Source organism: Nelumbo nucifera, chromosome 1 (genome assembly GCF_055504915.1).
Source record: "Nelumbo nucifera cultivar China Antique chromosome 1, China Antique-T2T, whole genome shotgun sequence".
Taxonomy (NCBI): domain Eukaryota; kingdom Viridiplantae; phylum Streptophyta; class Magnoliopsida; order Proteales; family Nelumbonaceae; genus Nelumbo; species Nelumbo nucifera.
In genome coordinates, this window is record NC_142649.1 from 20,253,455 (window position 1) to 20,263,031 (window position 9,577).

Genomic DNA, 9,577 nt, shown 5'->3' on the forward strand with positions numbered 1-9,577 from the left:
TGCAATCTTCTTGATGCTGGTTATCAGTGGATGTCAATTTCTTTGCACTCGAGTGTGGCATTGGCTTCTGCTCTCTAGGATGGAGCCAATAACCCAAATTGAAGTTGGATTTCGTTATCATCATTGGTCACATTATTCCAAGAAAGTTTCAAAGTAAAATCCCGAAGACAATTTTAAAAGATGTGTAATAAATTGGTGGAACTCCCAAAAATCCCACAAATACACCGTTAGTACCAAGTCTAAAGTTTAAATTACACCTAGGGCCTGTTAGATAGCGCTTAGCGCTGAAGTCTTAAAGAGTACAAAAAGTGCATTTAAGAGGGTTCGGTTCACTCTTTAAATCTTCAGCCTTAATTTACAGATCACCCCAATCCTTTCACACAATGTTGTTTTTGTTTTCCAAATATACTCTCGAAACAATTTCTACTTTGAGATCTCATGTGGACATGGAACAATAATCTCTTTCTTCTTTCTTTCTATGATATTATCAATAATAATGTTTTAAACAAAAATAATAAAATATAAAAATAATATTAAATATTAACATGCTAATAAAAATAATCAAACAATAAAACCCAATGTTTTAAAAACTAACCCAAAATTGAAATCGCTTTGGCCATCAGTTTTTGGGTCAGTAGTTCAACCACCTGATTCGAATGGATGGCCCATCACAATTTAAAAAATAAAAAATAATTAAAATGAAAAACGATAAAAAACCATTCATTGGGTCAAACGGGTTGACCGTTTGAATTAATGGGCCGTTGATCAAGTCAACATTTTGACCATAAGATTGGGTTTGGGGTGAAATAGAACCGATTGCCTAGATGGTTTTCAGGCCGAATAGTACGATTGTTCGTGTCAACAACGGTTTGAAAACCATGACCAAGTCAACACTTTTCATACCCAAGGTTAAATGGTCATTTGTTAATTTTCAGAATTAAGGGAGTAAATGATATTCGAAAATCCAAATTTGTATTCGAGATTGGATATAATCGAATCGAATTCAGATGATTCGAATGTTATTAACCGTCGGATTCGAATAAGACATCTATACCGATTAATTTATCGAACCGAATTCGAATAACACTTGATTCTATTATTTTATTAAAGTACATTGAATGATGGCTTTTAAAAAGCTTTTTTTTTATATTATTTTAATAGCAAAAGTTGAATAAAGACAAACTATTTCAGAGGCTATGATGACTTTTCGAATAAGAGGCATGTCTCATTAGTATTATTTTAACATTTGTTATGATGATTTCTTGAATAAGAAGCATGCCATTTATTATCTCACACTATTTGCATTGGAATCATTTCAACTTTACTATTCACTTTCTTCTTCTTCTTCGATTCAAGCTTGTGTTTCTTCTCAGTTCTTCTTCGGTTCATAGCTGCATTTCTTCTCCGCCTTTTATGGTTTGTTATAGCTTTACAAGTTTAAACCTTTTTGACTTTTTATTTTTGAATTGCATTCTCTCTTCTTCTCTCTCTCTATGCATTTTGTAGAGTTGAATATGGAGATCAACAATCTCTCCATTGTAGAATACACCAATAGTGATCTCTCTATGCTTGTTGCAGAACACACCAACATTGCAATACCAAATCGATGGCTATTATTCAAAAACTTTTTTTTATTTGTATTTTTTTTTTGTTTCTTAGAGGTTGGATCAATAGAGAATGAGAAAAAATTTTGAACTGGGTTTCTTATTCATTTGGTGAAGTTGGGATAGATTGACATTAAAAAAATTTTTGAATTCGAATCGAAATCGAATATTCGATTATATAAACGAATTCGAATTCGACTTAGTGTTCTAAAAAACCATCGAATATCAAGTTGAATTCGAATGTTTATATTTTTAATCGGTTTCAAATTCAAATCAAGCTTGATTGGATTCTAATTTGCTCCGTTTACACCCCTATTCAGAATTCAACATTCAGATTTCATAATCACATTCTCTACATTTAGACCTTAGTACTAAGAAAAGTTCACCAACTCCAATACACCTCTTAAAGTAATTATTACAGTTTCAGAGTCATTCCGATTTCAGAATTCAATGCAAACGAATAAACCCTTAATATATTATTATAGTATAATGTAGTGCCCTTTTTTTGAGAAAAGTTTAACCAAATTTCATTAAAGTAGGAAAGAAAAGATGAGAGGAAGTACAAAACAGGGGAGAACCCCAAAGAGATTACAAGGGAGGAAATTTGTCATTATACAACTTTTCTAAGCAAGTACCTAGTTTAGCTAAGTCATTTGCAATAGGATTTAGCTCCATTGGGATCCAAAAAAAATTTGCATTTAGATAGTTCAAGGAATCCCTTGCTTTTTCCAAGTAATGGCTCAACCTCTAAGGACCCCTTCCTTGTCCCTTAGCCATTTAATGGTATTTGCTGAGTCTCCTACTATGGAGAGATTCTAAATACCCAAGCTTTTTACTATTCTGATTCCAGTGAGAGCAACCAACACTTTAGGCTTAGTTGAATTAGTAAATCCAATTGGGCCATTGAAAACCTAGCAAATATTACCTCTTTCATCTCTTAAGGTGCCCCCAATTCTAGCTAAACTTGGATTAGCTACAACACTCTTGTCAAACTATAAAATCATCACACCATCATTGAATATTACTGGTTACCTTAAGGGAGTTTGAGTGGAGTGTGAAGATAAAAGAATAGTTTGTATATTTATGTTAAGATATTCAGTTGAGAGATCTTGGAACAACTCTGGATTAGCCACCCGAAAATTACAGAGATAAGAAATATATGAAATTAACTCATTGAGAGTTCTGAGTTTATTTTCAAATAAACGCTTGTTTCTTTCCTCCCAAACTCCACAAATTACTGCATGTAACACCGTTTGCTAGTAGGCTTTGCCTCTTCTACTTAGGCCATAGCCTTGCTACTAATGAATAAAGTCTTGAATGTGCTTTGGGAAAACCCAATGATAACTTGCTAGGTTTAAGAAGTGCAACCAGACCTTTTGACTGAACTTACAATGAATAAGAAGGTGATCAACTGTTTTTCCATCTTGCATACACAAGCAACAGGCATGAGGAGAAATGTAAAGCCTTCCCAAGATTTTCTTTGTAAGGAGATCACATGTGTTTATACTATGTAGACAAGCTTCCCATACAAAAAAAAAAAAAAAGAAAGAACTCTAGAAGGGATGTTTCTACACTAGATTTTCTTAGAAGGGAACAATGAGTTGTCTTCCCCTGTTGTTAGAGCTTTAAATAGACTTGGAAGAGAAATCACCATTTGGGTGTAGGGTCCACACTTAGGTATCAGGGGAGTGGGGGGAAATGTAGACCTCTTTATGACTTTGATGAGAGCCACAAGATCTAAAAATTCTTAGTCCCTTAAGGGTCTCTTTAGCTATAAATTCAGGTTGTTGACAGTAGGAAGGTCATGGATACAAGAGGAAACACTTGAGTCTTTGCCTAGGGAAATGTTGAAAAGTCTGGGAATGAGGCTGCTAAGGTAGAATTCCCCCACCAAAGGTATTTCCAGAATTTTATTTTAGAACCACTCCCCACTCTATTTCTAACAAAAGGAAAGAAGACAGAATGTGAAGAGACTATACCTTTCCAAGGGTTTGAAGAGTTTACCCAGTTTGAAAGGAGGTTGCTATCCCATCCGTTGTTTAATCCATATTTGCTTGTGATGACAACTATCCAAAGAGCAATGGATTCAATGGGGAACCTCCACAACCATTTACCCAGGAGGGAAATGGTTTTTTCTTTTAGATGTCCAACTCCTAGACCCCTTCCTCCTTTGGCTTGCAAACTTGATCCTACCTTACAAATGATTTCTTTTTTCCCATCCTCCATCCCACAGAAAGTTTCTTTGAATTTTTTCAATTAGATTTGTTACTTTCATCGGAATTTGGAACATTGAGAGGAAATAGATAGGCAACAAGTTTGTTAGGATGGCCTTTAGAAGTGTAAGTCTTCCCCCTTTAGATAGATCGTAGATAACATCTCTTCTAGGATGCTAACTTCTTCTCACACTTCTCCATCATTGGCCCCTAAAAGTTTTAGGATCTTGGATTTCCTCCAAGAAGCATCCCTAAATAGGAAATATGGAGGTTTTCCACTTTGCATTCCAACACTGATTTGAACTATTTTAGAAGATCCTCTGTTACAGAATTTATTGTTACAATGCTGCTTTTGCTAAAATTGACCCTCAAACACGTGATTATTAATTCAAAGCATCCAATTATCCTTTTCACGCTGGTGGTGTTTTCTATGGAGGCATCTGGAAACAATATGATATCACCAACAAATTGTAAATGAGAAATAGGAATCAAATTCCTCCCTATTTCAAACCCTTTCATCAGATTAAGAAGGTTGAATTTTTCAGAGAGGTAATTGAAAATATCCATCACTAGAGTTAAGAGGAAAGGAGAGAGTGGGTAGTCTTGTATGAGCCCTTTACTTGCCTTAAAGTAACCTTTTAGTTCCCCATTAACCATCACTGGAAACCAGGAAGAACCAATGGAGTCTTTCTTCCACATGATCCATCTACTACCAAATCCTCCAAGTTTTAAGCAGTCTAAGATGCAATCCTAATCTACTTTATCATAAGCTTTTTCGATGCCTAATTTAACTAGAAGCTTGGGATTCCTAGAAGCATTTTTGTCTTCTACACACTCATTTTGCAATTAGGATGTTGTCCACAATTTGTCTTCCTTTGACAAAAGCAAATTGGTTTGGGGATATGAGCTCTCTTAAGACTTCTTTGAGCCTCTTTGCTAACACCTTGGCCAAGATTTTGTAAATGTTTCCTACCAAGCTTATTGGTCTAAAATCCTTGACCTCTAAAATCCTCATTTCTTTTGGATAAGACAAAGAAAGGTTGAATTTAATCCTTTGTTTACAATGGTAGAGGAGTAGAAATGCCTAAAGAACTCTATTAGATCTTCTTTAACAATATCCCAACACTTCTAAAAGAAGTACAAGGGTAAACCATCTGGCCAAGGAGCCCTGTTTCATTCATGCTAAACAATATCCCAGCACTTCTTTTCAGCCAAGACTTATTTTCTAAAGGCAGGGTTAGGACTTCTCAATTCCTCAAGAAGTGGTTGCAAGCTCTTAGAGTACAAGCTTCTCAAGAAAAACAAAAAAGCTTATGTGATCTCCTCAACATTCTTCACTTCCCTTTGATCCACTTTCAATTTAGAGATGCAATTTTTACTATGCCTTCCTAAAGTGTAAGCATGAAAGAATCTAGAGCTATTATCTCATTCATTTAGCCATCTCACTCTCCATCTCTTCCTCCAATAAATTTTTTTCTCTTCTGACTACCTTCTCCCACAATTTCCTCAAATCAACTCTTCTACTTTACTTTAGTCATTTAGAGATCCACTTTGTTCCTTTATGTCTAAATCTTCTAGCTCTAAAAGAATATTCCTTTTCTCATCTTTAGAGGCTTTAAATTCTTCTTTTCCCCAAGCTTTTAACTTTCTTTTAGAAATTTTAGCTTTTGTAATAACTTGTAACCAACCCATCCCTCCTGAAGATCTTGCTGCAAGAATTGCTATCCATTTCTTATCCCTTATCCCCTACAAGGAGAATAAAAAAAGAGAGAGGACAGGAAGCTAGTATAATGTAGTTCTATGAACCCGCATTTAAAATTGATAGGAATTGAATAAAAAAGGGGAGCCCAATGCACGAAGCTCATGTCATTGCCGGGTTTGGGGAGTGAATTAAAAGAGGATAGATGGGGAATTAAATAACAAGAATTAATATATCTTAAAAGAAGAGTTAATTATGGGTCGTGGGTGTGAGTTTAAAATTTTAAAATTTAAAATAAATTAGAATCAAAGAAAGTGTTAAAACTGTATGTGCCTATGCTTTACCTATAATAATATGAACTTTAAATTTAGCATTATTAATGCATCTTTGAGATTCTTTGTGAGTTCTTCTACTGTAATCATGTGTATTCTAGTCATATCATTGTATCCAACACAAAATAGAGCTTTATCTAAGCTTTTACTCCAAACTTTCTCTTGGTGTTCAAAATTTGTTGTATGAGAATAGTCAGTGAGTGAAGTCTTAAGTCTGTGTTTGGCTTAAGCTGCAGATATGAGAGTGGAGTTGAATACGATTATGAAATTAGCCCAAGAGGGAAGAGTACTACCAGCCTGCCCCCATAAAGGCATTAAAGTTTTTTTTTTTTTTTTTTTTTGGTAATTTGAGCTTAGTCCACTTCAAAATTCATAATGTGATTGTATAGTTTGGGTCAGTGCTAGGGGGAAAGATTCCCAATTCACCGGGGGGAGGGGGATAAATACATTTGGGGAATTACTTTATGAATTTTGAGGTGGAGTGGACTGTAAAAAGGCCCTTCTTTTTTACATATCCTAAGTTTTTAGAAATTGACTTAAATATACCTTGTGCACTAACCCATTGGATTTAAAGATACCCTCCATCAATAAAATGTTACATGTGAATTCATTTACAATTTTTAAAATCCTATTTTACCCTTATATCCCTTTAATAGATGAGACTTTTCCTCTCTAGAATAATCCCTCTTCTCTCCACTAGGGGTGGATTTGAGCCGAGCTGAGCCAAACATTTGGCTATTTGAGCTCGACTTGCCAAAACTCGAGCTAGAAACTTGAGCTCGAATCGACTCGACTCAAAAGCTTGTACATTCGAGTTCGACTTGGATTGAGATTGACTATGAGCCACGCTTCCTATAAAAAATAAAAATTATACATATAAAAATTATTTTTTATTTTACATGCAAAAAATTAAGAATTATAAAAAACTATTTATCATGATACATATAAAAAATAATAATGTTATTATACATATAGTAAAAATTATTGTATGTATGTATGTATGTATTAGGCACGGTTATGTTTGCAAGCCTCTCGAGCTGACCTTCATTGAACTTGAACTTGTCTCAAAACTCGGTTTAAACAGAACCAAATTGAATTTTTCACGAGCTAAGCTTGAATAGCTTGTGAAAAAATTGATTCACTTTCACCCCAACTCTCCGGTATTTGCACTCCGAGCATCTTCTTTCTATGATGACCTTAGTGCGATCATGCGCTTGCCCTTTACCTTAACCAATTTCCCACTTGCTGTCAAAAACTTCAACTCCTCTGACAACAACCACTTGAAATTTGGCGATGCCCAGCACCAGCAGTGGTCTTCAATATACAAAACAATAGAAGTCCTGTTAGAATCAGTGGGCTCCTTCAAATTGGTTATAGCTTCCTATATAAGATTATCCAACATTTATGATGCTTTTTTTTCAGGCCTGCCATCTGCAATGTGTCAGTACTATTAAAGATTGCAAGAGTTTTGGCATCATCACTTTGAACTACCGTACTGAGCGCCATTGTGTTATGATCATGCTTTGGGATCTGTTGGCTCCTTTTGAATTGCTAATCTAAGCCTTCTCCTTGAATCCCCACCCATTTGCCATGAAAACAGATTCCTCCATTTGTCCTGTCCTTCAGATCCATTTGAATGCAAAGCCAATGGGTCTTTCAATATTGTGCTCCATGTTTCTTAATCCCAGCCTTTAAGGGCAATTCCTTCTTTTGTGATTCATTTCTTTGGAGAACCCATTAGGAGAAGGCCAAAAATCTTTTTAGGTCCACCCACTAACATATTGAATAGTCATTAAATGTCTTCTTTTTTGTTCTTTTTGAAAATTTGAAATAAAATGAAGCACAAGGTATGTTTAAATCCATTTTAAAATTTAAAGTATGTTTAAATCTAGGGGTGCAAATGAGTCGGATCATGGTCCGATCCTATTTGGTTGAATTTGGATCACCCCTGTTTAGATCTTTGGATCAGATCGGATAATAGGATCCAATCAGAAATCAGATTAGATTTGGATCACCCCTATCCGATCTGGGAATATCCAACTTACCAATAGGATTTGAATTCAAATCGAAGCCTATCATATCGGATCAGAACTTTGGATCAGATCAGATCTAACATAAACAATGTCATAGGATTTGGATATACCCTGATTTAAATCCGATCTAATCCGTTTGCATCCCTATTTAAATCAATTTCTAAAAACTAAAGGTCAAGGTAAGTTTAAGTCTTTTACGGTTTTACCATTTTTCTTTTTAAATCTCCTAGGCTTGGCAATACGTCTGAATCCCATCTTTCATCAAAGGGAAAATCTATAATGCTGGAAAGACATGGTACCCCAAAAGTTTTGACCAATCAAAATCCACCCATGAATTTCAATAAATTCCACTTGATTGGTTAACATGTTTATGATACCGGTTGGTCACAATTTATTGTTAGAAAAAAAAAAAAACCAATCATTAAGAGTGCCCAAATTCATCACACTCAGTCTCACACAACTATAGAATCCAATCCCATAAATAATTTGCATAAATTTATCACTCACACAACTATAAAACCCAATCTCACAAGTAATTTGCATACAAGATAGACGGAATTGAATGTGAATGCTGTTTTCATTTTCCCTCGTCAAATTTCCACATATAGTTGCTGAATGAAGGCTGCGTTTGGTTTGAAAGAAAGAATAAATCTGTAATGCCAGAAAGATTTGCTCCCTGAAGGGCTTTGACCAACCAAATATCCCTTTGAATTTCGATAAATACCATCTGGTTGGTTATTACATTTTATAACACCGGTTGATTGGTCACGAGTTTTTCTTCTAGTATCATGCCTTTCTGGTGTCATAGTTGAACCCAATAGGAAAATAACAGAAAAACAAGAATTGAAAAAAGTTCTTAAGGCTCAGTTTGGGAGGGGTATAAATACATAAAAAATAATACAAAATACATTATTTTGCACTCTACATATTTGTTTTTATACTCCTTCCAAACTGAGCCTAAAGAATTTCACAGATTTTCTCAAGTATTCTTGCTCTGGTATCTACTTGATAATATTAAAATTAAGGTGATATTAATACATTATTCTGCACCAGAAAAGGACTTTCCTATTTTTTGGCATAGCCTACATTACATTGTGGATTTCTTGATACCAATACTGTATCCAAGGTTCAAAATATTACATCGTACAATATAATATCGATTTTGAATCTACCGAAATGATATTTACAAGGATCTAGGGCGTTTTCAAACATTACGACACATCCTATGATGTTTTATCATTGAAAGACATCATCATCATCATCCATGCCTTATTCCCAACTATATGAGGTCGATTACATGAATCCTGTTTCGCTAATCAATTTTATGTAAAGCCATATTGGCATATCTATTGTTAAATATGCATAAATCATTTTCTTACCACTTCTATCCATGTCCTTTTTTGTCTACCCAAGCTCTTCTAACCCCTTTAACCTGTGACAAATCACTTCCTAAAACCATGAGTTAATTAAAAATAGAAAAAAAAGCCATCATTAAAAGTATCAATGAAAGTGGGATACTTGCAGTACAGGTGACTCCAAAAACCGATACCTATTAGTCAACATGCACCAATACCTCTCGATATTTTGAACCTTGCCCATCACTTGAATGCTGAGCTCTTCTTTCAACCTTGCGGCTGCGTTTGGAAACGATGCAAATGGAGAAACAAATGTATGCTGCAGGAGAAACATACTAATC

General features: G+C 34.8%; 1 pseudogene; it reads right to left on the reverse strand.

Moving 5' to 3' along the window:
- Window positions 1-2,226: 2,226 nt before the first annotated feature.
- LOC148802989 (telomere repeat-binding factor 1-like) lies at window positions 2,227-9,570 on the reverse strand (annotated as a pseudogene).
- Between the last annotated feature and the right edge of the window lie 7 nt (window positions 9,571-9,577).